General features: G+C 35.9%; 1 protein-coding gene across 2 annotated transcripts in view; it reads right to left on the bottom strand.

Annotated features, from left to right (window-relative positions):
• Positions 1 to 26,214, bottom strand: part of LOC137616409 (broad-complex core protein isoforms 1/2/3/4/5-like) — a 454,908-nt gene that overhangs the window by 354,172 nt on the left and 74,522 nt on the right. The gene's annotated exons all lie outside the window — the stretch shown is intronic.

Genomic DNA, 26,214 nt, shown 5'->3' on the forward strand with positions numbered 1-26,214 from the left:
TATAAATTAGGTACTTAAAAAAGCACAGACGTTCTTCAACCGGCAAAAGCTTGTCCAACCAACCAGAGTTGAACCTTACTTCTTGCACTCGCCCCCACCTCCTCCCATCACCCACCATATGATCATTACAGAGACTTTATTTTGTTACCTTTAGACCTAAGCTCTTAAAGGTCGCAATCTAACGTGTTTGTGACTGGGAACTGCGTTAGATGTAACAATTAAACACTGAACAAAGACATTAGGGGGAAAAATAAAAAAGAAGGACCAGAGAGGCAGGATCGCTAGTTTTTGCAAGATCTTCCCCGTTAGCTTGGCCTAGTAGATGTTGCCATATGATCGGCACTCTTAACATTTACGCAATAAGAATGTTTTTTAAGGCCTTGCTTTACATTATCAACTCATCAAATGTATCATTTAAAAAATACGACACGATTAGTGACAAAAATATCTAAAAATAAAAACGTTATGTACAGGAAATACTTTCACGTAAGGAGTTCTGCATGATATGGCAGACATACAGCCTGGCCTAGAAGCCTTAATACAGGGTGGCGCAAGATTAAACCAATGAAAGCACTGCTGTATTTTGATGCCAATTTATTTACAAGATGCAAATTGGCACACATTTATGAATCTTGTATTATTTCCAACTTTATTACTATACCCGTAAAGCGGTAAGTTGACAAGATGTGAACTCCTACATACATGACAATTGCAACTAAAAGATCGGGCAAAACTGTTCGCTGCGGGGAGGTTTTGTTGCTGCGAGAAGCCGGGTTGGCCGCGCTAGGCTCCACAAAAACTGCTACCTCTACGAGAATGCAAGACGGGGGCGCAGGGCTGGGGCGTGAGGCTATGCCGCCAATACTCCACAACAACCCTGCCGCACCCACCCAAAACCCCCACCTTCCCCTCCCCGCAATTCCCCTTAACTATCCCCAACCCCAATTCGACTTACCCTAAACCTTTTTGAAAGGATGAAAGCATCACTTGAATACTGACATTTGCAACTTTTTTAACCATCACTTTGATACAGACCCTGCAAACGTTTGATTATATTTCGGTGTCCGCGTTTCTCACTGAAATTGGTTATTTACATTTGAAGATGAAAAGTTGCATTGAAAAATGAACATATATTGCATATCTGCACATTCAGTTACAAAATTAAAACATGTAGCGTTGTGGCAACATACACATTTCTTAATTTTTTACAGTCTTTATTCTAAACAAAGCGTTTACAATAATTAATCAGACGCAGTTTTTCGACCGTCATTATGAGCGTTCAGGTCCTGAACCTTCTGCTAATGATCAATATAAATGTCATTCTATTAAATTCACTATAAGGAATTTAAGATGTCCAAAGTGTAGTTTTCAGCTTGTACAGTAAATCAATAAGAATATGTATCCATAGTTGTTTACCTAGTTACCATAAATATTTCCTTAATTTTTCCCATGAAAATTGACATTTATACTTTGAGACATCGCAGACTCTTAATTTATATAATTTTTTTTCGCCCCCACCCCCACCCCTCTCGTAACCAAATAACGAATCTTTCTATGCGTCTGAATTTCCTTTCTAATCACACTCATTCTATCGGTCAACGAAATCACACTCCCGTTCCTTCTGTTCGCAACATCTTTGATAATTATTTCCAATTAAAACTCCTGGATTTATCACTGTAAGGCTTCACTAAATCACTTGATTACTGAATACAAACAGCTGATAATTTTGTCAATTAACATATTAAAAATAAAGCTTCTAACTTAGTACTTTGACGGGACAGCTATGAAATGAAAGTATCAGTGTAAGATGTTGGAGATGAAAGAAGTTGCAGCAAACTCTGGCTAAGCTTATTCTTTAATTACACACTTGAAAAATGTCCTCTTATAAAGTATTACAGAAAATTAACATCTCACTCTCTTATAAAAGAATATCTTGTGTATAGGTCAACGGCTATCATTATATTTAACCTTTCTCGTCCAAACATTGAAATGTCCACACAGTGCAAATCTTGTGCTGGACTTAAAAAAAAAAGAAAAAAAAACACAGCACTCATAGGTTTGGAAGTAAATGATAAAGGTGGGAATACTCCAAGTCATAACAATATATCAATAAAAAGGAATTACTGTAATGATACATAGAACTGGTCCATAGAATGTAATTCTTGATAGCAAACGGCGATGTATGGGCAAGTATCACACCGTTTCTCCTTGCCTATGCTTGTCAAGAGGCTCAACACTGCTGCTCTACACTTTCACCCGCCAACCTTTCACTTTTCCATGGCCGCTATTTCTATAGGCCTAAAAGTCACTGAGAGTGAAGATGGAACAAAAAAAAGAAAAACTCTTACTTTTAATAGTTTTTATTCAGGTAGTTTGTTTGTTCTACAATGGATGTTCCTCCTTTCATAACACTCAATATCATATGAAAATAACTATTTTATTATGTCGCCTGTAAAGAATGATTACCAGGCAGACTGGTTTCAGCTACCGACGTACAGTATTTATTAAACTAATGACTTTTTGAGGTAAAAATTAACAATATAAATAAATAGGTATTATTTCCCATTTCAATAAATAATTTTCACTAAATATTCAGTAATATAATGTCTGCATTTCCTGAACGTATTTATATTAAGCTGTGTCTTAAAGTCGTCTTCAATACAACGATAAAAAAAATCGTGAACGTGTTCAAAGAATTAAACGGGTGGAACAAATTCGGGAACAAACATACCTTGGACGATTGTGTCACATTAAGTACAAATGTTCAACATATGAACTGGACTAACGCACTATAGAAAGCATAGAAAAACAGAATTCGACATGCAAGCCATATTAAAGAAAAGTTGAAATAAACGCCTACTGTACAAACAATAATATACTATGGTAGAAACTCATTATAGATAGTTGAAAAAATTAAATTACGGGATAACAAATTTTTCAAGTACAGAAACCCATATATGCACGTGTACGCAAACACATACAAACAATAAGTATATATATATATATATATATATATATATATATATATATATATATATATATATATATATATATATATATATATATATATATATATATATATAAATATATATATATATATATATATATATATATATATATATATATATATATATATATATATATATTTATATTTATAAAATTTCTCTTAGTAGATGACAGTGCGGAAAAACAGAAAAGTAACGTCACCTTCATTTTTTAATCATCTGAATCAAAGACGAACTACCTTGGGAAAAAAAAAACATTCCACTTCATGAGCAACAAGCTGAATTCTCTGCCATGTGAAAGAATGAATTAAAGTGTTTAGGCTAACCAGTCAAGCAAAGTAGTGCTTTCAGTCATTCGGCGCATTGGAAGAGTAGCGACAAAATTCAAGGTCTGTTTCAAAAACAACATAAAGTTAGTAACATTACAATCTATCCAAGAAGCAGACATATGGCCCTGCAAGCAGTGAGTTGGTTCTTCTCTCTTGATTAAGGAGAGGGGAGTCAATCAAAATATGCACAGATAAGAGCTGTTATCCGAGAGTCGAAAATACAATCACAATTTAGTATCAAGCATAACACTTGATTCTGCCTTCTTGAGTCGCCGCAATTTTATAAAATTTAATAAAACATCTTTGAGACCATTTAGATCGAATCCGAACTTCAAATAAAATTCTTTCTGAACTAGACTTTTAGTTCTTGATAATAATTGAGGCACGGCAAATTCATCAAAACTAATCTTTTATTATTCCAACCCCATAAGTAAATATATGTAAAAACAGTTAGTAAGTGTCATAAGAAAGTCTGAGAGTTAAAATACAAGCAAAAAATACTTAGAAAATATATCAAGATTTCGAATCAACCAGTTTGACATTTGGTCTAATATCGATTTCTGATGACGAAAGCGAATTAAATTAACAAACTGCACTTTGTTGCTGAGGTTAAAATAACCAAGACCCAAGAAAAGAAGAAAAAAAAGAAAAATAGTCATTAAGTTTTGATATCATTAGGTTAATATATATATACATAAAACATACACACACACACACACACATATATATATCCACACACACACACACACACACACACACATATATATATATATATATATATATATATATATATATATATATATATATATATATAATGCATATAAGGATGCATATGAGAAAAGCACACATATTGAAAACCCACGCCCAAATTTATTCCTTTATAAATCTGTAAACATTCTTAAACTTTGGCGAGTGTGAGTATCATATTCAATGACCAATACGACATAAAGAGATCTGCATAAAACAGATATGATGACCCGAACTGACAAACCAGTTATGGTGATCATCAACCACGAGTATATATTCTCTAAAAAAGATGGGCTTAAAAAGAGACGCTGTACCGGTAGAACTTATAAATTCAAAAGGCCTTCCCAGTCATGTTCCGAAGAATCACTGCAGCATTCAAATCAATGAATGAAACACTATATCTTTCTATATATCTAAACACACACACATACACCCACAAACATTATATATATATATTATATATATATAACATATATATATACACACACACATATATATATATATATATATATATATATATATATATAACACACACACACACATATATATATATATATATATATATATATATATATATATATATATAACACACACACACATATATATATATATATATATATATATATATATATATATATATATATATATATATATATATTACGCAGCTGGTCTAGCATGAGAGAAAATATTTTATTCGTGTATTTTATTTGTGTATTTAAGAGGAGTATAGCCAGCAAGTAAGGTGGGTATTACTCATGTAGGTTTAGGTAAATGTATATAAATTACATAAGACTTTTGTCATTCATTTGGTTGTATTTTCATTCAGTTTCGTATATGTAAATTTACGTTATTTTTAAGAATGAACTTTTTATTTCCCGTAGTTTTGTTGCGAAGTCTTATTTAACCTTGCAGGTATGCTGCATGACACACACGCGGTATGAGCAAGAGGGATTACGCCATTTTTATGATCCCACGTGGTTAGAAAAGACATGAAAATTTTAGAGTTAGAATTTTTTCTTTTATGTAATGTCATGAGAGGAAGGTGGGTGGAGATAGCTGAGAGTGTTGCTTTGCAAGCAACTTTAGTACCCCTTCTTCAAATGACTAAGCTGGCAACCTTATGCCGCTAGAGCCATGCCCCCACGCCACGAAAATTATTTACTAGAAATTCTAGAGGAATTAAGTTAATATATATAGGACCTAGCAATGCATAGGAAGCAGAAGAGATCCAGCCTATCCCTTTGAAAGAGCCAACGTTCACCAGCCCTCTCTCCTCTCAAGTGTGCATAGTGTATCCTCTCAAACGGGAATAGCAATCTTTATCCAACATATATCCTGTATAGTGTTGTTAAAACGTTGATGATGTTATTGGATGTTAATTCAAGTGAAATGTGTTAATGTTAGTGAATTTATATTATAAAGTTTTTGCAACTGGCCCTCTGTAATTAGGTTAGACAGTGAAGTGTATTTATTTTGCTTAACCGTTTAGCAATCTTGTGTGAGGCAAAAGACGTAAGTGTAACAGTTACATAAATCTAAATTTCAATATTGTTTATTCATCAGAGTGTTAAAGTGTTAAATCTTTTCATTAATTGTCAAAATTAAACAGTTGTATAAACTAATTTATAGTAAAGCAAGTGTTTGTATCATTTTTAGAAGTGTTATGATACGAGTCTCAGGTCTAATTCAGATCTAAATTTTGAATAATTTATTTTCAATGTTAATTCTTTTGAATTATTGTCATTTTTATAGAATATATTTTTGTGAAAGTGTGTATTATTTAGATCACCAATACTTGACACAGTACTTTACTCGCTATCCCTGACTAAGAACCGTTTTTTAATAGTTCGCGTAAAGTAATCACCTATTTTTGTTTAGAGTTATGTAAAGAGACCTTTGGATATTCAGTGTTCATATATATTGCCGTCTGGGAATTGCACAATATTCTCTGATCTCGGGTATTTTTCCAGTGTAACAGAAATATGTAAATTAAGCATGTGAGTTTTGGAGATCGGGAAATTACGTAATTCGCTAGTCGTAATATATATTATAACATTAACTACCAAACTGCTCCACGTTTTCTCATAAAATCAAAAATATTTACCAAAACATGGAAAATACTTATAATAAAACATATTATTAGAGAACATACATACACCGATAGTGAATGGTATAGTCTTCCTATTACACTTTGCTAGGTCCGTCGCTCGCTTCCGGCGTAACTCCCGTGAGCTCACCCAGCTATGAGAAAGTCTTAGCGTCTTATAGGTCAAGAGAGAAGGTGTGGGGTTGACAATTAATCTCCTCCTGTGACGTCCTACTGATAAAAGTGGTACCACCTCATCAAAAGGAGGAAAAAGTATAGGTATGAAATTATACACACGTACTTATAGATATACACATTTACAGAGATAGATATATAGATAAATAGGCAGATAAATATATATAGATAGATATATAAATTGAAATATATGGATATATAGCACATCTAAGAAAAAGATGATTTGAGCAAGTGGTTTTCTTAACCATAAAATTTGCCAAGTACCGTAGATAGGCAGATAGATAGATAAATAGATAGACATCGATAGACATATGGATATATAGCACATCTAAGAAAAGGGTGATTTGAGCAAGTGGTATTCTTTACCAGATAAGCTTTCGAGTGTCCGTAGATAGATAGATAGAAAGGCAGATAAACAGATAGATTAGGATAAATAGATAGATGGCACATCTAAGAAAAGGGTGATTTGAGCAAGTGGTATTCTTTACTAGATAAGCTTCCGAGTCTCCGTAGAAGGTTAGCCCCACACAAAAAATACAAGGTCTATAGAAGTAAAAATACATCCGATGGGAAGACGGCGCACGTGCGCGTATTTAAAGTATTTCTGTAGTTTTGTGCGTATGAGACTGACACTGTGTGTGGCTGTTAGATCTTTAGAACAAAATGATAAGAGATTCATTGTCGCTTATGACTCGAATTATTATTATTATTACTTGCTAAGCTACAACCCTAGTTGGAAAAGCAGGATGCTACATGCCCGGGGGCCCCAACAGGGAAAATAGCCCAATGAGGAAAGGAAACAGGAAAAATTAAATATTTTAAGAAAAGTAACATTAAAATAAATATTTTTTTTCATAAACTATAAAATCTTTAACAAAACAAGTGGAAGAAAAATAAGACAGAATAGTGTCCCCGAGTGTACCCTCAAGCAAAAGAACTCTAACCCAAGACAGAGGAAGACCATGGTACTGAGGCTATGGCACTACAGTGGTTTAATTTTGGAGTGTCCTTCTCCCAGAAGAGCTGCTTACCATAGCTAAAGAGTCTCTCCTACCCTTACCAAGAAGCAAGTGGCCACTGAACAATTACACTGCAGTAGTTAACCCCTTGATAGAAGAATTGTTTGGTAATGTCAGTGTTGTCAGGTGTATGAGGTCAGAGGAGAATCTGTAAAGATTAGGCCAGACTATTCGGTGTATGAGTAGGCAAAAGGAAAATGAACCATAACCAGAGAGAAGGATCCAATGTAGCACTGTCTGGCCAGTCAAAGGACTCAATAACTCTCTGACGGTAGTATCTCAACGGGTGGCTGATGCCCTGGCCAACCTACTACCATGAAAATGCAAGCCAATCCAAGGCAGCTTTGTCAGAGGAGGATCATATTCTATCATACAATATTATGTACTAATGAGTGTTTATTCCAATTTAATTTGCTTCTCTTTGGTAGGAAAAATGCTCCTATTCACTTTTCCAGTGCTGGTGCTACAAGACCAAGGGCTTCAACAGAGAAAGCAGCCCAGAGAGGAAAGAAAATAGTAAATAAACTTGAGATCTATCAAGTTAAAGAAATGCCGGAGTCAATATAATTCATCCTTTAATTATGGTCCCTTAGTTATTAGGCACTAAAGCCATCAACAACAACAACAATAATAATAATAATAATAATAATAATAATAATAATAATAATAATTACTGTATAATAATAATAATAATAATAATAATAATAATAATAATAATAATAATAATAACAATATGGTCCGCACTAATACATGAATATAAACTATTCTTCTACCCACGTATATCTCTCGATATAGAAATACTATTTTACTAGAAAATAATGCAAAATACATGTACTATATACAAGATTGTATCTATGATCAGACGTATAAATGCATTGTTTCTCTATCAAGAATTTTGAGTTCAAAGGATAATAATTGACGAGAATGCCTGAATTTGTAAACTTGGCTAATGTAAATGATAAATACATTTACCCCCTATCAGCTTGTTCTAACTTCTTTATCAACTGAGAATATCCAGAAAAAAGCCTCCTCTTGATATCTAACTGGGCAATGCTATCATCAAAATCTGAATATACCGATGATTGTTATAAACAGGAATGTTGATATGTAGACGCGGATGCCATCCAGGCACACAGAGAAAGCATGAGGTTCATCTGGGCTCACGTTCACACTGCTTCTCCCAGTCCCACCCAACCTTCCTTCCCCACTTCACTACCAGTGCCAAGTTATATTGTATCCACAATTTTAGATCCCATACAAGCGCGGCACTCTTCCACCCAAATGCGTGTGTGTGTGTATGTATGTGTGTGGAGTGTGTGCGTGCGTCAGTGTGCTAGCAACTATTATATCACCGACTTCTCGAGTATAGACAAAATACATCTAATCCAACCATTCGGTTTCTTGCGAACATGTTGTCAATTCTTAAGAGAGGAGACGGTGTTTGGAGGAACCACTACATCGTCCACCCCTTGACTCGACCGCTCCCTCTTGCAATCAATAAATTCCTCCACTGAATCTTTCCTTAAAGCGCCTCGATGCTCCCCGAGTCTGTGTAGGCCTATTCCACGTCTGGCTCGTACACCTCCCAACGCCCCTACACCTTCCATCAACACAACCTCCTTCCTTGTTCTTGGCGGTTATTCGGTTTCTCTCGCCTATTGCTCTCACGCACTTTTTCATTCTTGCTTTACCTGGCTTCTTTCCCAGCTACAACGTACAATGTTCGGGGCAACGTTTCCTAAAACTCTTCCGTGTTATCCAAATATCCGGATCTGAATCATTCCTTTGTTCGGAGCTTCCCATAACCACCAATCCCTCACCACTAATTTCTCCTTCAAGCTAAGCTTCCCCTCTCCACCCTTATATTTGAATGAATATCCCATGTTGATTTCTAGCGTAGATATATACCTCATCAACTCTTTTTTAAGGACCGAATGTAGTCCTTGAAAGTCAGGCAGGGGCCTCCCATTATTCTATGACCATCACCAAGTTACAATATCACATTCATCATAAACCATCTCCCCTCTTCATCAAGAGGGCAGCAGAAGCGGCATTACCCTCCTTGGTCTGACCAAGCTGCGCCTCCAAGGTTCAGTGACCTCCCTTCGGTCGAGAGAGAGAGAGAGAGAGAGAGAGAGAGAGAGACTATTTGTATGTTGTCTTAATTTTTCATACCAAATACCTATGCTGCTTGACTTAATCTCACTGCTTGGCCAGTTTTAACACTGACATTCACAGTAATTGGCAATATACAATGCACTGCTTGAATTTAGAAATACCTGCGTGTGGATATGCGCCGAGGCTGGTGTATGGACATCTTATAGGTAGGCCTACGAGAAGCGCGGAGGCAGAGACCTGTGCTTTTTTTTTTATTTTTTTTTCTTATTCCACAGCGACTTAAAGCTGATGTTGCTTTACTCCAACGGAATCGTTTGCAACATACTAACATTGAATATAAACTTCTCTCAGTAGTGTTTGCTGAAGATTAATTTAATTGTACATTGAAAAATAGAGAATGAAATTAATACAGTGTAATGCGAAACAAGAACAAAAACAGTTCAATTTCCCAGTTGATTCCATTGGGCCTGGTTCAACTCAAATAAATGAAAACCAAAGGATTCCTATTGAATGCAAATATTCTATTTATGTTATTAACAGTAATATTTTTTTACTCTCTAAAAGAGATGTTCGTTCCAATGCTTAGGTCCATTTCCAAATCCCCAACATCAAACTAAATTCAAAAGTGCGTCCAAAAAAATAAATGAAGCTCTTTTACGCACAACAGAGCGATACTTTACAAAAGAACTGGATCGATCTGAAAAGCGGCATTGGTATCCATAAAGTAAATGGTCCACTCAAGACACACCCTACTGAAATTTGTGAAAGGTCATCAGCGCAATCCTCATCTAGATGTGCAACTCCGGAACCGAGCTATAAAATACACGATCCAATTGCATTCTTCAAAGTAGGCTTCAACACCTTCCATTCGGAGCAAATATTGATTTCCATGTAAAAATGATTGAAAAGAAAATTGATTCATTCAAAATCAAATAGAAAGTAACACTTGGCCATTTTCTCTCAATGCTATTGGCAAAAAAAAAAAAAAATACAAATCATAGGCCATAAACACCAAAGAAACCATTACTTATGTATAAAATATACATATATTTACGCACATTACACTAACTACAAATCATACTATAAAAAGACAACAAACATTCATACCACTTACCTAAAATACATACCCATGAAAAATCATAAAACCTTCGGGCACAGAACCTAAAATATTCTACTGCCATTATTAAGTAAAAATCCTATTTTATACAGAGCACTAACTTCTTCCACACACACTAGAAAGTACCGATGAGTTTTAAAACTTCCACTCCACATATCTTAGATAGAAATTTGATATTCTCATCTCAGTTTTCAAAAAGGCAGGCTGAGGCAATCGAGGTCAAAAGAAGCCTAACGTCAAGGGTCTACGAAATTACTGGGAAGAAAAAAGCCGGTGTTGCCCAGCCATTTATAAACCATGGATCACACGTGTGTGGCAAATTCTAGACGACAAAGAACAGACACATCTTTTTGGCTTTGTTTTGTATCTCCATGAGAAGGCTGAACTAGTAATTTCCAGAGTCTGATCACTATCATTATGAATCTCCCATGAGTGCTTGTCAAGACATCATCACCTTACTCTATCAAGTGTCACTGAATGTATCAGGAATTCAACTTTGAGTGGGTTCTACCCTTACATGTTTTGACAGTGAAATATGCACTTTTATCTTTTCACATTATGTAACCGGGTTACATAATTTCTCTTAACTCGAACATTCAAAATCCCAATTCACAGAACATTATTTAAACTAATATATGTTAAGGTGTTTAACAAGGAACAGCCCTCGGCCCTATTTCCTTGATTTATATGGTAAGTTATACGATAGGTAATATAGATCACCTATGGTAAAGAGTCACAAATGAATCTTTAAGGATTTTCCTTGGTACGTTGATTCAGATGGTTGAGCTCTAGCAACGAAGGTCCAAGATAAAGACCTGGGATTTATCATTTTCAAAGACATTTCATGGTTGCCTCACTTAAACAAAATCACAGTAAAGGGATACCAATACTATACTAAAACTGTAAGCATTGGATAAATCATTGAAGACTACTACTCACCATTAGGGCCCCCTTTATTGTATAGACCGAAAGCATTGGAATTGACTAGCATCTAGAATAGGCAGAAATGCTATAAAATTAAATCTTGGAATCTTACGTAATGTTCAAATCATTAAAACTAAGAACCTTCGTAATGCGATTCCATAATAATGCTAAACCTAATGATAAAATGTTATTTACTCCAACCTTTAAGGTTGTAACCAAAGAACAATCCTTAACCAAGAAAATCTATCAATAGTTAATCTTTCATTAATATATGGAATTATTTTACGTTATATCTTACAGTTCCATTACGAATGACCTTTCTAAAGCCTACACTATCCCGTAATAGACACAATACCCACCAAGGTCTATTGATACCCACCATACTCAGTCATCCACACTCGCGGCTCTTAACAAGCGCCACTGTTACCCTGATTTCACTTCGATCATCACTGATCAAACGGAAGCACATTTTCCTATTTTATTCAGAAAAGTGCCTGGACATCTTGCCGGATGAATCAAGTTGTGATGATACCAGTCTTTTATTATCCTAATACAGGGCACAATCCTGACTCAACCTGTATCACCTTGGATCCACCACTGCGTTTATTAGCTATTATATAAATGTTGGGAGCCACATAAGGGGGAGGGAGTGAGTAATCTATTAGTCTACACAATCCTTGACTTCCGGGTGGATGAAACAATTCTGCACGGATTCTATAGATAATATATGGAATGGACCAATGAGTACTTTTTTTATAAGAAACATTCCAATATTTTGCAAAAAAAAGCGTTTATAATTTCGTACATACATACACACTTTATATATATATATATATATATATATATATATATATATATATATATATATATATATATATACATTTGAAATATACACTTGTGTGTATATATACATATATATGTATATTTGTATATATATATAAATACCATAAAAATAAGTCTAATATATAATATATACATATATATATGTATATATATATACACATATATATACATACACACACATCTATCGATCTATCTATCTATCTATATATATATATATATATATATATATATATATATATATATATATACCGTATACACACACACACACACACACACACACACACATATATATATATATATATATATATATATATACTCAACATCTACTTCGAAAGAAAATTACATAATAAATGGACTACATAAGGAGACGTATCGAGTAACACAAGTATTAAGGTAGAAATTGAAGCCCCACTATTGGCACCGGAGTCATTAGGTACACCCGAAAACCTCTTAATGCTGCCCGGACAAGGAGTATATTAATTAGTCCAAACTCGAGAACACTTCAATTCCTCCTTACATAACCACTACATGAATGAGTCTATGAAACCACAAAGTAAAGTACCTATTATTATGATCAGATTCTTGAAATATAATGCCTTCGTCGTTATGCTGAGTTTTTTCAATTAATAACTACAGTAGCTGTTTCACGAAGGATGTAATGCCCGAATACATATATGAGCATACATCTCTTCAATTATTTTCTCTAACTCGTAATTTCTATGGTTGAGGAAGGTCACTGGTGACAGGGAAAGGAGTAATTCATGGTTAGAATAGTTGAGATGATGTACAAGAGAACTAGGACTAAAGTAATAACAGCTGTTAGGGAAACAGAAACCTTTGAAGTTAGTGTTGCATTACACCAGGAATCAGCATTAGGGCAGTTATTTGTGCTGGTCATAGGTGTGTCATGTGAAGAGATCAGAAATGAAGAAGAGTGGGAGTTGTTATATGCAGATGATTTGGTGATTACCGCTGAAAAGGAGGAAGACTTACGGAGAAGGGTTGTATAGTAGCAAGAGACTTTGGAGATGGGTGGCTTGAGGGTAAATGTGGATAAGATTGAGGTTATGGTGAGCGGTAAGGAAGGTAGGGACAGGATAGCCATGCATGGAAGTAGAGGCTCAGTTATAAAACATGTGAAACATTTCAGATATTTGGGATCAACTATAAGTCAGGATGGAGGCTACAGTTGAGAATAGGATAAAAACATCCTTGGGGAAGTGGAAGGAAGTAGCGGGAGTAGTATGTGATAAGAAATTGTCAATCAATTTAAAAGTCATGATCTATAACACAGTAATGAGACCAGTTTTATTGTATGGATCAGAAACGTGGGCTTAGACGAAAAGAGAAAGCAAAACTTGAGAGAACCGAGATGAAAATACTGAGGTGGCTTATGGGAGTATCACTGCTTGAAAGATTGGGACATGATGAAATAAGAAGAATGGCAGGTCTAGTAAAGATTACAGAGGTGATAAGTGTCACGATTGAGATGGTGTGGGCACTCGTTGAAGATGGATGGTGGGGAGGAAGTAAAGGGGGCTTGAGAGAAAGCTTTAGTGGGGAGAAGATCGAGAGGGACACATAATTAGATGACGAAATAAGGTGAAGGCTATGGAGAGAAGAGGTTTGGTAGAAAGCATTGAAGAGGACGCATCAGGCAACCAACCCTTTCATGTAGGGATAACGGAGGGAAAGAATAAGAGGTAATTCATGGAAAAAGTACGGCCACAAAATATGCAGGAAGGTTATCCCCTTGAAGTTTTTTTGTAATTTAGGGTATGTATCCATAAATGAATTATTTTTTATTAAAAGACCTAAATGAGCAATTCGCCCTATAAACGACTGGAAAAGTATACAAAAACGCATGAAGGTAAAAAGTATTAATTTGTGACCAAAGTAGAATTTCACGTGGATTTTTTTTCCGCTAATAGTTGTGGATATGCTAAAAATTGACGCAGGATATTAGCAAGGAAGAAAATAGATGCGTCTCAAATGACAGGGGAATGGTCATCTTGAGGAGGGCGTGCTTGCATAACGGTTGTTACTGAAGAAAGTTCTTGTGGCCTGAGAGAGGGAGGAAGGGAGGGAAGAAGGAGTGGTTTTAAGACCATTTGTTGTTTGCGAAGGTGACTGACTCCTAGCACCCAACCCTTCTTGCCATGCCGCTATCTATCCCTTATGTGAGCAAGCGCGCGCGCATTTAGATTGAAGGGTTGCAGCAGTTCAAAGAAAATGTGAGTCAAACTTTTTAAACACACGTTTCAAAGTTAAACAAAATCATGTAAATGAAGGAAGTTTTATAATTGAAAAATAAATTCCCAATTCAATTATTTTACTTGCAAGGGATATCGAAGGACTAAACTTATCAAGGGAATAACGGATCAATAAATAAGTTAATAATTAACGAACGCAAATAATTTCAGCTCCAAAATATATCTACAAAAATTCGTTGCAAAATAATGATTTTCATTGCATATTTCTGTACTCCAAAAGTGTTATCTTTACCTATAAACCAACTTCCAAAACTCCATCTCTCACACATGGACACAAACTTCTGCCTTCATATCGGCAACTTTATGACCTGTAAAATAAACGCCGAAGGAACGCATTAAACTATTATTATACTTAACCCCCAGCTCAGTTTCTTGTTCATTGGACTCGCGGTGCGTATGCCAAAACAGACATGGAAGATGCTAAGGGCAAAGCAAAGTCAACTCCTTTCTGTAGATATTCTTCCACTCATCCAAGAGAGAGAGAGAGAGAGAGAGAGAGAGAGAGAGAGAGAGAGAGAGAGAGAAATACTATAAGCTCATGCTAGTATACTTATCACTGAACCCCTCATCTCCACAGAGAAAAGATTCCGAAAGCCCCCCCCCCTCTCTCTCTCTCTCTCTCTCTCTCTCTCTCTCTCTCTCTCTCTCTCTCTCTAAACAGGACCAAACCACGTGTTTGTTTGTGCGTTTGTTTTAATATCTGTAGAGGTATTACAGTTTACGGGAAGATATTTTTATCGTTGTCTTCATACCTGCACGCCCCCAAGAGAACCACCTACACCGCCTGTGGTCTTTTCATTCCTACTTTCTTCTTCTTTCTCAGTACTTATTCGTTGACTTAATGACAAGAAGAATGTTTATAGTAACCGTCATTATATAAAAGAATTGTTCAGAATATATAGAAAAAAAATTCAGACATTCAATTAAAAAATAGCTTCCATGAAAATAGGATTCAGTGGTTTCATTATTACTAAATGAGAGTCAGCAGACGAGCCATTGTAATGTACACGCATGAACAAAATATCAAGATAAAAAAAAAAAATGCTGAGGCAAAGAATATTTGGGAAATATATTCCAATCTGGGAGAGTTAAGTACTACAGGCAAAATATGCAAATACTATACTGCGAGACCCTGAAAAAAAAAAAAAAAAACTGGACTCCATACCAACCACAATGCTCCTTAGAACAGGAATTTGGTGTTCTTTTTCAATCAAAATGTGGAAAAATAAAACGGTAATCGAACAATGCACAACATTAACTAACAACAAAGTAAACAATAAAAAACAAGAGTGCAGAGGTGAATCGTCCACGTATGAGAATTTAAAATATTTTTTCAATTATATTTGCCTGTTAAAACGGTCCCGTACCAATGTGATTTTAGGGTATCAACTGATCTCTCTCTCTCTCTCTCTCTCTCTCTCTCTCTCTCTCTCTCTCTCTCTCTCTCTCTCTCTCTCTCTCTCTCTCTCTCCATACATACAAACACACACACACATATATAATATAATATATATATATATATATATATATATATATATATATATATATATATATAAATATATATATCAAGGTTCGTTGATGATGCTTTCATTGGACGACGCAATACTGTTGCAACATCAATCACTTCCTTTAGTTTATAAAACAAATCCTATGAATTGCTGAAGAATTTTAAAAATAACTGCATAAGAATGTCACTAAGTAATAAACGCACATATACACAATATATATATATATATATATATATATATATATATATATATAGAGAGAGAGAGAGAGAGAGAGAGAGAGAGAGAGAGAGAGAGAGAGAGAGAGAGAGAGAGAGAGGAGCACACACGTAATTATACACACACACACACACACACACATATATATATATATATATATATATATATATATATATATATATATATATATATATATTCTTTTTCAGATACCAGTTGATGCCTGTTACAACTAAAAAAAAAAACACACACACACACACAAACAGGGGCGAAAACATAACCACCTTCCAATTTCGTTAGCGAAGGTAAAAAGAAATACATAAGACTTTAATTCAGCTTGAAGCCTAACATTATGGTAAAGGACAAGACTGATGAGAAAGACCACAGTTTTAGAGCAAGTAAAAGGAAGCGTCATGAACACACACACATACACATGCACACATACAGTAGTAGTTGTGGACAAATATGTGGCAGCGAGCTGTAGCCTCCAAGCTCGAGACGTATTTTCCATGGAGTTTATTTCCTTTCTCTTCTTATCTTAACGTTATATCCTGTCCAAGCTCTAATGTTGCGTAAAACCTAATTACTGTTTACGTTTACATCCTGACATGACCACTTTGTTATTCTCTTTTTTACTCACTGTCTCTATTTATTCTTCCGTTCTGAATCTACGATAACGACCAGCACTTTTTCAATTACTCAGTCTTGGACTCTTTCCTTACCATCGAAATCTAATCTCATTAATATAGTAAATGAGAATCTGTGCATGTTTGAGAGCATAGCCTTTCTATTTCGCTGTTTCTTTATTGAAAAAAAAAAAGTTTAGAAACGTTAGGTCTGTTCAGCATATTCTAGAATTGCTGGCCTACATGGGTTACCCAAGGCCGTTGAGGAAAACTCTTTGAGTTCGTCACTGGGAAGAGCTGAGGCCTACATCAATGAACCTCCTTTCAGTATATAAGATAGAAATGTAAGGCACCACTTTCTGGATATATATATATATATATATATATATATATATATATATATATATATATATATATATACATATATACATAATATATATCTGTGTGTATACATATACATACACACACACACACACACACACATAATATATACACATACACACACACACACACACACATATATATATATATATATATATATATATATATATATATATATATATATACATATATATAATAGTATGATTCTTTTCACGACAACATGAGGACGAAATAATTGATGAATGATTGAAACACATTTACATTTAAAAGCATGTACAATTCCTATGCCATAAAATGACAGAGCATTCTCATATGTCCAAAACACTCCAAAGCCTTTGTAACATCTACTGCAAATTCTCAAGGAAAGCAAAAGCCTTAGCTACGCATCCCAACATCAACTTGTACCAAAAGTGATAATGATCCTGATCAGTCTTTGACAAGAAACTAATCCTTTTATTGCTTCAACCCCTGAATCCCACACCATCGGCGTAAGAAAGAAATGAAGAGTCTGCCAGATGATTACATAATTATTCTACAATTGTTTTCTACGAGCAAGAAATCTGGGGCAAGAAACTTGTTTTGGCGTTGCTGCTGTCAACTGCATTCTCCAAGACACCCACCAATCTCTCTCTCTCTCTCTCTCTCTCTCTCTCTCTCTCTCTCTCTCTCTCTCTCTCTCTCTCTCTCTCTCTCCGATTTCCCGTTTCTTCTTCCATTGTGATATTCGCTCATTTGTGTAACTGTTTTTCTTTCCTAGTCATCCGAATCAGGCAATCACACGGGGAAGTACTTGGCTTAATCCGTATGCAAACACGGTCTACCCGAAGGCTTACATTGCAATGGCGTCTGCATATCAAACACGCGTCTACAGTTGTGTGTGTGCGCACATACATACTCGTAGCAAAAGTAGCCGAGGGTCCAGCCTAAATAAGAAGTGTCCGTGTGCCTTTTTAACTGTCCGGGAGGGTTCCGAACGCGACAATAAACGGACTTTGGTTAGTCTGCATGTCTCTCTCTCTCTCTCTCTCTCTCTCTCTCTCTCTCTCTCTCTCTCTCTCTCTCTCTCTCTCTCTCTCTCTGCATGTATGTATGTGTATGAATGAATGCGTGTGTTCTAATAATGCAACCTCACTGTCAATTTAACGTTATTAAACCCCAGTTTTCAAGCTGAGTGAAAACTAGTCATGCTGAAGCACTGCCCATTATTCCCAGGCATCTGTCAGCTGCAATTTGTAATAGATTAATCAATGTATAGGACGAAGACTCAAACAGATATAGACTGCCTGGCATAATATGAAGCGTAAGCTGTGCGCACTTGGCAATACGTATGCCAACGCTACGCTTACTCATGTTAAAAGGTAAAACTTCTCCCAGAAGCAGAGGTACGGCTGTTTATGAGTGGTCGCTTTAATAACTGGGAAATCCCGAGCGGTCTCCTTTCTATTTAAATTAACATCGTAAGACTACCAATCATGTCTAAGCATCATACTTCCGACGGCGATGCTCATTTAGCAGAATAACATCTGCAATATAGTTGTCTTAAAGTAAAAGACTGTGTTAATTATGAGGTGATGAAATAACAGTAATAGTCAAATTCTGAGCCTGCTATAAGGCGAGGCTGGGCAACGATCCAACACGAAGGAATGGTGCAGGCAAAAGGCATTTCAAATGGAGTAATTCATTGTATGTTTTTTTCTTCTTAATGAATATGGCAGTAAGCCTTTAAAATTATATATATTATTCATGCAACTACTATATAAAAACTCCTCTACGGATTATTAAAGATTAATATGGATAACCTTGATATTAATGGAAATAAATGCAATTTAATTGTCATTAATAGGTAGTAAGTTGGCCAGGGCACTAGCCACCCTTTGAAATACTAGGGAGTTATGGGGTTATTTGACTGGCCAGACAATATTACATTGGATCCTTCTCTATGGTTACAGTTCATTTTCCTTTTACCTACACACACACACACACACACACACACACACACACACACACACACACACCGAATAGTCTGGCTTATCTTTTACATATTCTCCTCTGTCCTCATACACCTGACAACACTGGGATTACCAATCAATTCTTGGCTCAAGTGGTTAACTACTGCAGTGTAATTGTTCAGTGGCCACTTTCCTCATGATAAGGGTAGAAGAGGTTAGCTATGGTAAGCAGATTTTCTAGAAGGACACTCCAAAATCAAAGCATTGTTCTCTAGTCTTGGGTAGTGCCATAGCCTATGTACCCTGGTCTTCCACTGTCTTGAGTTCTTTTTTTCTCTTCCTCTTGTTTTGTTAAAGTTTTTATAGTTTATAAAGGAGATATTTATTTTAATGTTGTTGCTGTTCTTAAAATATTTAATTTTTCCCTTGTTTCCTTTCCTCACTGAGCTAATTTCCTTGTCCGAGCCCCTGGGCTTATAGCATCCTGCTTTTCCCACTAGGGTTTTAGCTTAGCAAGTAATAATAATAATAATAATAATAATAATAATACACACTGATTCACAAGATGCTATTCCATTTATTGTACTAACATTAAAAATGGTGCACATGTTGAAAACCTAATTAGAATTAGCAAAATCAATAATGTCATTATGAACGGCGATAACTTTCAGTATCCTCCTTTTCGTTAGTTCTACACGAAATAAGAATGTAAAGGACTTTCAAAGAACTTATGGCAGCAGAGCTTTGGAGTGCAAGAACACAATTTTTTCAATGTTCATTGTGTGGGTGCATTCAATGCATAATTAAAGAAATGGATCAGCCAGTTATTTCAAATGTATTGATTTCAACAAAATCACAGACTAGGTTGGGTAAGAAAAGACAATGGTGAAGTCCCACATCCAACAATTTGCCAATATATAGTTAATGAAATTATATGGTCTCTTAACAAAATATAATGTATAATTCTGTAAACTGCAAGAACATTATCATTATTGTAATTACTACCAGGCTGAGTGCCTTCGAAAATTTTTGTTTAACTAAAGATTTATTAATCACCATGAGAATGCTAAGGTGGATTATGGGAATATCACTGTTTCAAAGATTGGAAAATGATGAAATAAGAAGAATGGCAGGTGAGGTGAAGATTACTAAGATGATAAGAGTGTCACGACTGAGATGGTGTGGGCACATGTCAAGGATGGAGGGTGGGGAGGGAGTGAGGAGGGTTTGGGAGGAACCAGGGGGAGAAGATCAAAAGGGAGGCAGAGAAATAGATGGCGAGATAAGGTTAAGGATGATATAGAGAGAAGAGGTTTGGCGGAAGAAGATGCCTTTGATCGAAGGCATTGGAGAGGGTGCATCAGGCAACCGATCCCTTAACGTAGGGATAAAGTTGGGGGAAGAAAAAATAATGATATACCTCACTGCCGTACAAACAATAAGAAGAATATTTACAAACTTATTTCCACACATCAACCATTCAAAGAAATATTTCACCGTGAGCTGATATTAAATGTGTGAATTACTTTACAAAATCCGAAAACGATCTTAATGATAATAATGAGAATAATAGCGAAAAATACTGATAACCATTATCATACAATTTGTGGAATTTTGAATTGTTAAAGTAAAAGCTGAAGGTAGCATTCGAATAAGTGGAAACTCTATTACGCTGTTTACTCGTGGTCCTAATCATAACATAATAAATCACAATAGCTAACTTTTTAAGGATACATTGTCCGCTAGTAATCAAATATGACATACAGATATATGATTTAAGTAATATAAATAATTCCTATCATTTCGGTTAGAACAGAGTAAAGGGGGTGGTTTAAATGTACCCTACTTTACCATTCTCCTTCACATAACTTGTAAACGAATTGGAAATTGAATGATAAATGGAAAAAACAGCACTACATTTATCTTCTTTTCCTCCATATTTCAAATTCCAGCATATCAATTAGGTAATTAGCATTCTCTCTCTCTCTCTCTCTCTCTCTCTCTCTCTCTCTCTCTCTCTCTCTCTCTCTCTCAAAGGCAATGTTAACATATAAAGGGTAGTCTGAATGATACTGTTAACGGGTCGCCATTCGTCCGTTTACACAGATGTTGCGGACGCAGAGGAAATCATGAATATTCACGGATATCCTAATGATATAGATCTCCGGGCCATTATTACATGCTATGGGAGGATATGGCCAAACCATCTCTGTCATTTGCACATTAAGCCGTTACAAATGACGTTGGAGACAAACAACGCTTCAATAGCAGGCTCTGTCTGACCCGTCGGACAGGGCTACTGCTTCCAAATGACACGGGGGCAACCCATTACAAGCATAAATAAAAGGTGATCTCAATATTACACGGCTCGAAATTGCAGCCTTTGCCTCGAGATCACAGAGCACGAAAACACTCGCTGGTATTAGAGGCAAGCTGGTCATGAGCACGAAAATCATTGGGCAAACTTCGTAAGACAGGATGGAAAGTCAACAAACCAACCCACCTGCGACAACAAAATATTCACTAAGACAGAGATTAAAATGAGTTTAACTAATCAGTGTAAATAACGTATCAGTATATAACTTATGCACTAGTGATGATGGATCAAAATTATTCTTAACCATGTTATTCAGCCTAACAAGTATCAAAATTCTAATGAAAATAAAATCAAAACAGTACATTGTATAACGTAATGGTGACCTCATTTCATAAATAATGTTGCTTACAATTAATAAGACGTAGTAACATGAACATGATTAATTCAAGGGAAATTGAAACTTCGTTTTAATTCCAATTTAACTTAGGAAACAAAGAGAAAATTACATCACTTGATCTGTATCACAATGATGGCTACACCTCCTCTGAAATATATACTGCGCATGTGCAGTACGACGCATATAATCTACGCATAGACTCATTCCCATAAACACAAACGTCTACATAATTCGTGCATTTATACTAGAATAAATATTCACAATCTTTACTCATATAATACTGCATGTAAAAAACGAGTCGTGTGTATGAGAGAGAGAGAGAGAGAGAGAGAGAGAGAGAGAGATTATCCTACAATACATCAAACATCAAACTGGCAATTATTAAAAATGGCAATGTAAATTGAAAATATTAGATATAAAATGTCATAAATCTCCAGAGAAGACGACTGTATCCTAATGAGCAACGGGCAAGTCATATTGTCCACAAAACCAGCACCATCAACCTTTGAGGTGAAAATCCCAGTCTCTCTCTCTCTCTCTCCTCTCTCTCTCTCTCTCTCTCTTATCGTGAGCACATGGCGAAGACGCTGTCGTAACTCTGTTCGTAGATGCCGAACCTCAAGTCAAACTATCCATAAAATCTCTAGACGACGATGCTTGGAACTTCCTAAATAGTTGCCAGTGCATCAACAGACCTTTCAGCTAATAGTACAAACGGATTGGCATCCAGACTCTGGTTTTAAATCAACGCAAGTGTGCATAGCTTTATGAGGATGCGATATCACATGATCGTATCCGGTGTCTTCATTATTTGTATTTTTTCAATGATTTTATAGATTATTCATCTCATTGCCGACTGTCAACTTTATAGTATAAAAATTAATAAAATAAATTTTGGTCTTCGGTGTGACGACAATAAAACAATTTGGATTTAAATAGCATAGCAGAACCCAGGAGAAAGGATGTCATCACAGGACGAAGGAGAGAGAGAGAGAGAGAGAGAGAGAGGAGAGAGAGAGAGAGAGAGAGAGAGAGCACAAAAAAAGACAACAGGAGGGGAGGAACCAAAGAGACCTCGGGACCGGTTAGGGTACACATCTGTATTATATTAACAACTGGATTATGGCAACTCAAGATAAAGGAAAATGTTACATACGTTTTAAACCAAGACGAAAAAATAAATAACATTTCGTACTTAATCCCAGTTATTTCGTGCCATAACAGAATCTGAGTCACGATGTTTTGTAATGGGAACCGGAATAAAGGACCCACTGTGTAAAGGTGCATTCCAGTAATCAGGGAGGAAATGCACGTAGAGGCGTCTGCCCCAACACCGTGCATCTCTGCCTGCAACAAACACTACGTGCCTTGTATATTTCACGACCTGCTCATACCAGCGACGCCTATTTTGTAAGGGGCGTGTGGGATTTAACCTCACGGAACATTACTATAAAAATACGTACTTGAGAGAGAGAGAGAGAGAGAGAGAGAGAGAGAGAGAGAGAGAGAGAGAGAGAGAGAGAGAGAAGGGGAAGGGACTCGATGAAGGGGATGGCCCACAAAAACTTGTGCTACTCTCTCTCTCTCTCTCTCTCTCTCTCTCTCTCTCTCTCTCTCTCTCGGGGCGCACACACAGACGCATTCCAACTTTCATAACAGAAGACCCTCATGGGCCAAAAACCGATGTCTAGACACACCCATAAATGAGCGAGTGAATTATGGATAACATTTTTAAAAAAAGATGCGAGAAATGAGTATTTGGTGATGACGTGATAGTACCCTCAGATAAAGTGGCTACATAAAAATAAAAAATAATATCCTGATTCGGTGATTTTCCTTACGCTAGGGCCGACGGGATGGGCAACCCCCCTAAATTAAACAACTAAAGTTTAAAGGGAAACGTGTTTTACATAAAGTAGAAAACTCTAAATCAAACGAGCAAAGGGGAAATAAAATCTAACAAACGGAGGAAGTATTACTCTGAAGGAAGCATTATATCCTAAATGAGGGAAACTTAACAATTTCAAAACAACATCGTTAAATACAGTGTCAACAAAATCAGCTGCAATTATGCCAGTACAATCCAAGGACGATGAAAAGGAGAAGACGACAGACAGAGAGATTTCTCCCCGTGACGAGAGTTTAAGTATAAGAGCATTGAAGTTGACGAGAGAAAGGTTTGCGCAAGTCGAAAGCAGTAACAGAAGAGGGGAAGAGGGTGGGGTAGGGTGGGAGAGAGAGAGATAGAGAGACGGATCTTGCAAGGGAGGACATCGTAAAGGTTTTATAGTTTGGGTCTGGAGGGGCAGGGTAAGGCGATGGCTTGGAAGTTCCCCTCTCCCCTCCCAAACTCCACGACCTCATTAAGACGCATACAGTACCACCTGCATTTTCATTTCTATACTCTGAAGTCATGCTAGATCTTGGCATTCGAGAAGGGTGATGATCTAGTCTTCTCCATGATGAAGCTGTTTCATGAGTCAATTATACTGGCGCCTCATTGCGAATTGTGCATAATTCTTCGTCCTTAGCTACTCTAACTTCTCTTCCCCTATTCTCCTCCTCCTCCTCTCCTTCTTTTCCTTTCGACATTAGATGTGGCTGCGAGAGCCCACAAAGAGGGTACTCCGTCATGGCAACTGACAGCTACCAAGACGAAACTCGGAACAAGCGCATGGGATAGAATAACAATGCATGCAAGCCACAAAAGAGGAGTAAACTACCCAAGTTAACACGGGACTTTTACATCCTTGAATATCTTTCTGGTTATTAGAAAAAAAAATTCTGGTTAATGCAAGTCCTGTTTCCCTCTGAAATGAGATTTCTAAACCACAGGTGTAATGAAATCAAAGAAAGGCCCCGAAGAAATATGAAGCAGAACAAGTGGGACTAATTAAGGAACTGGTATATCAGAACCTGCACTACCGGATTAAGCGAAGAAAAACATGGATAAAAAGATCCCAGTTTATATCACGATAAAAACTGATAAAACAACAAGATAAATTAATGGGTTGTGAGTTATCTGAATATGAATCTATCATAATGAAAGATACATCAAAGCAGTTATTTATAACCCCCACTGATGTTCCTTCCGGACGATTACTTATTTAATGTTTGCAACATATGTAAAGACAAAGACGACAAGATCTAGTAAGAGAATAAGCCTTTACAGACTTTTTCGGGAATCTTCTTATAGTGCAGAAACAACAACAACAACAACAACAACAACAACGACTGCTCTAACAATCAACATTACTTGATGGAGAAGTCCCAATTCCACTGGAAATTAATATATTGACAGTATTCGTTCTTTGTCCATGTTTAGAATTCCAAATTTCGCTATTATAAGACTACATTAAAAGATCTTTTTTTTTTTCTAAAAAATAATTGAACTTTAGGAAGTTGTTCAAGATTGATTGATTGATTGATTTAAAGTTTTCAGTTGTTCAAGATTTCATCGTCAATTTCTTCAAGACAGAATCCGTTCACTTTACAAAATTAATTTTTAAAAGAGCCAGTGAAAAGTTTACAACTTGACAATCATGGGAAAATAGTTTCGAAATGACCAACCAAAGGGATTTCAATTTCCAGAAAATCAAATATGGGATGACGTGGTCTAACAAGCTTCCTGTGTTGAAGAGGGATATTTCTTAAGCTCTGCAGATCAGTGAACAATATAATTCCAACAACGTAAAACTCAAATAGTATCCATATATATTTTTGGATGTGCAAGGCTGCAATCACAGCGTACCCATTTCTAGTTAACTGCCGTTGTTCTAAGAAATATATTTTTTTTAATTGTTTTATATAAAAGGACAAAAATATAAGGCAAAAATGAGCAAATGAAGTTACCCATAGGACAAGAGGTTTTATGCTTTGTAGCTGAAATGATTTAGAAAATATTGGAGTATAGATAATCATAAACTGATTTTGCAACACCCCAGGCTACGATAAACAACCTTTTTATTGATATACGATTTATTTCTATCTATGTCGGCCACACCACAGTTAGACATATTCTTTTTTGTAAAATTCTATTGCATGATTTTCTGTATAAAACAGTTTCCTTCACTATACCAGTAAATAGTGTTACATATAGCGTGCGGGAATATTAACGAATCATTTTATCTGTAACTAATATTTCCTCAATTCATTAACAATCGGAAT

The sequence above is a fragment of the Palaemon carinicauda genome, chromosome 22, assembly GCF_036898095.1.
Source record: "Palaemon carinicauda isolate YSFRI2023 chromosome 22, ASM3689809v2, whole genome shotgun sequence".
NCBI classification, from domain to species: Eukaryota; Metazoa; Arthropoda; class Malacostraca; order Decapoda; family Palaemonidae; genus Palaemon; species Palaemon carinicauda.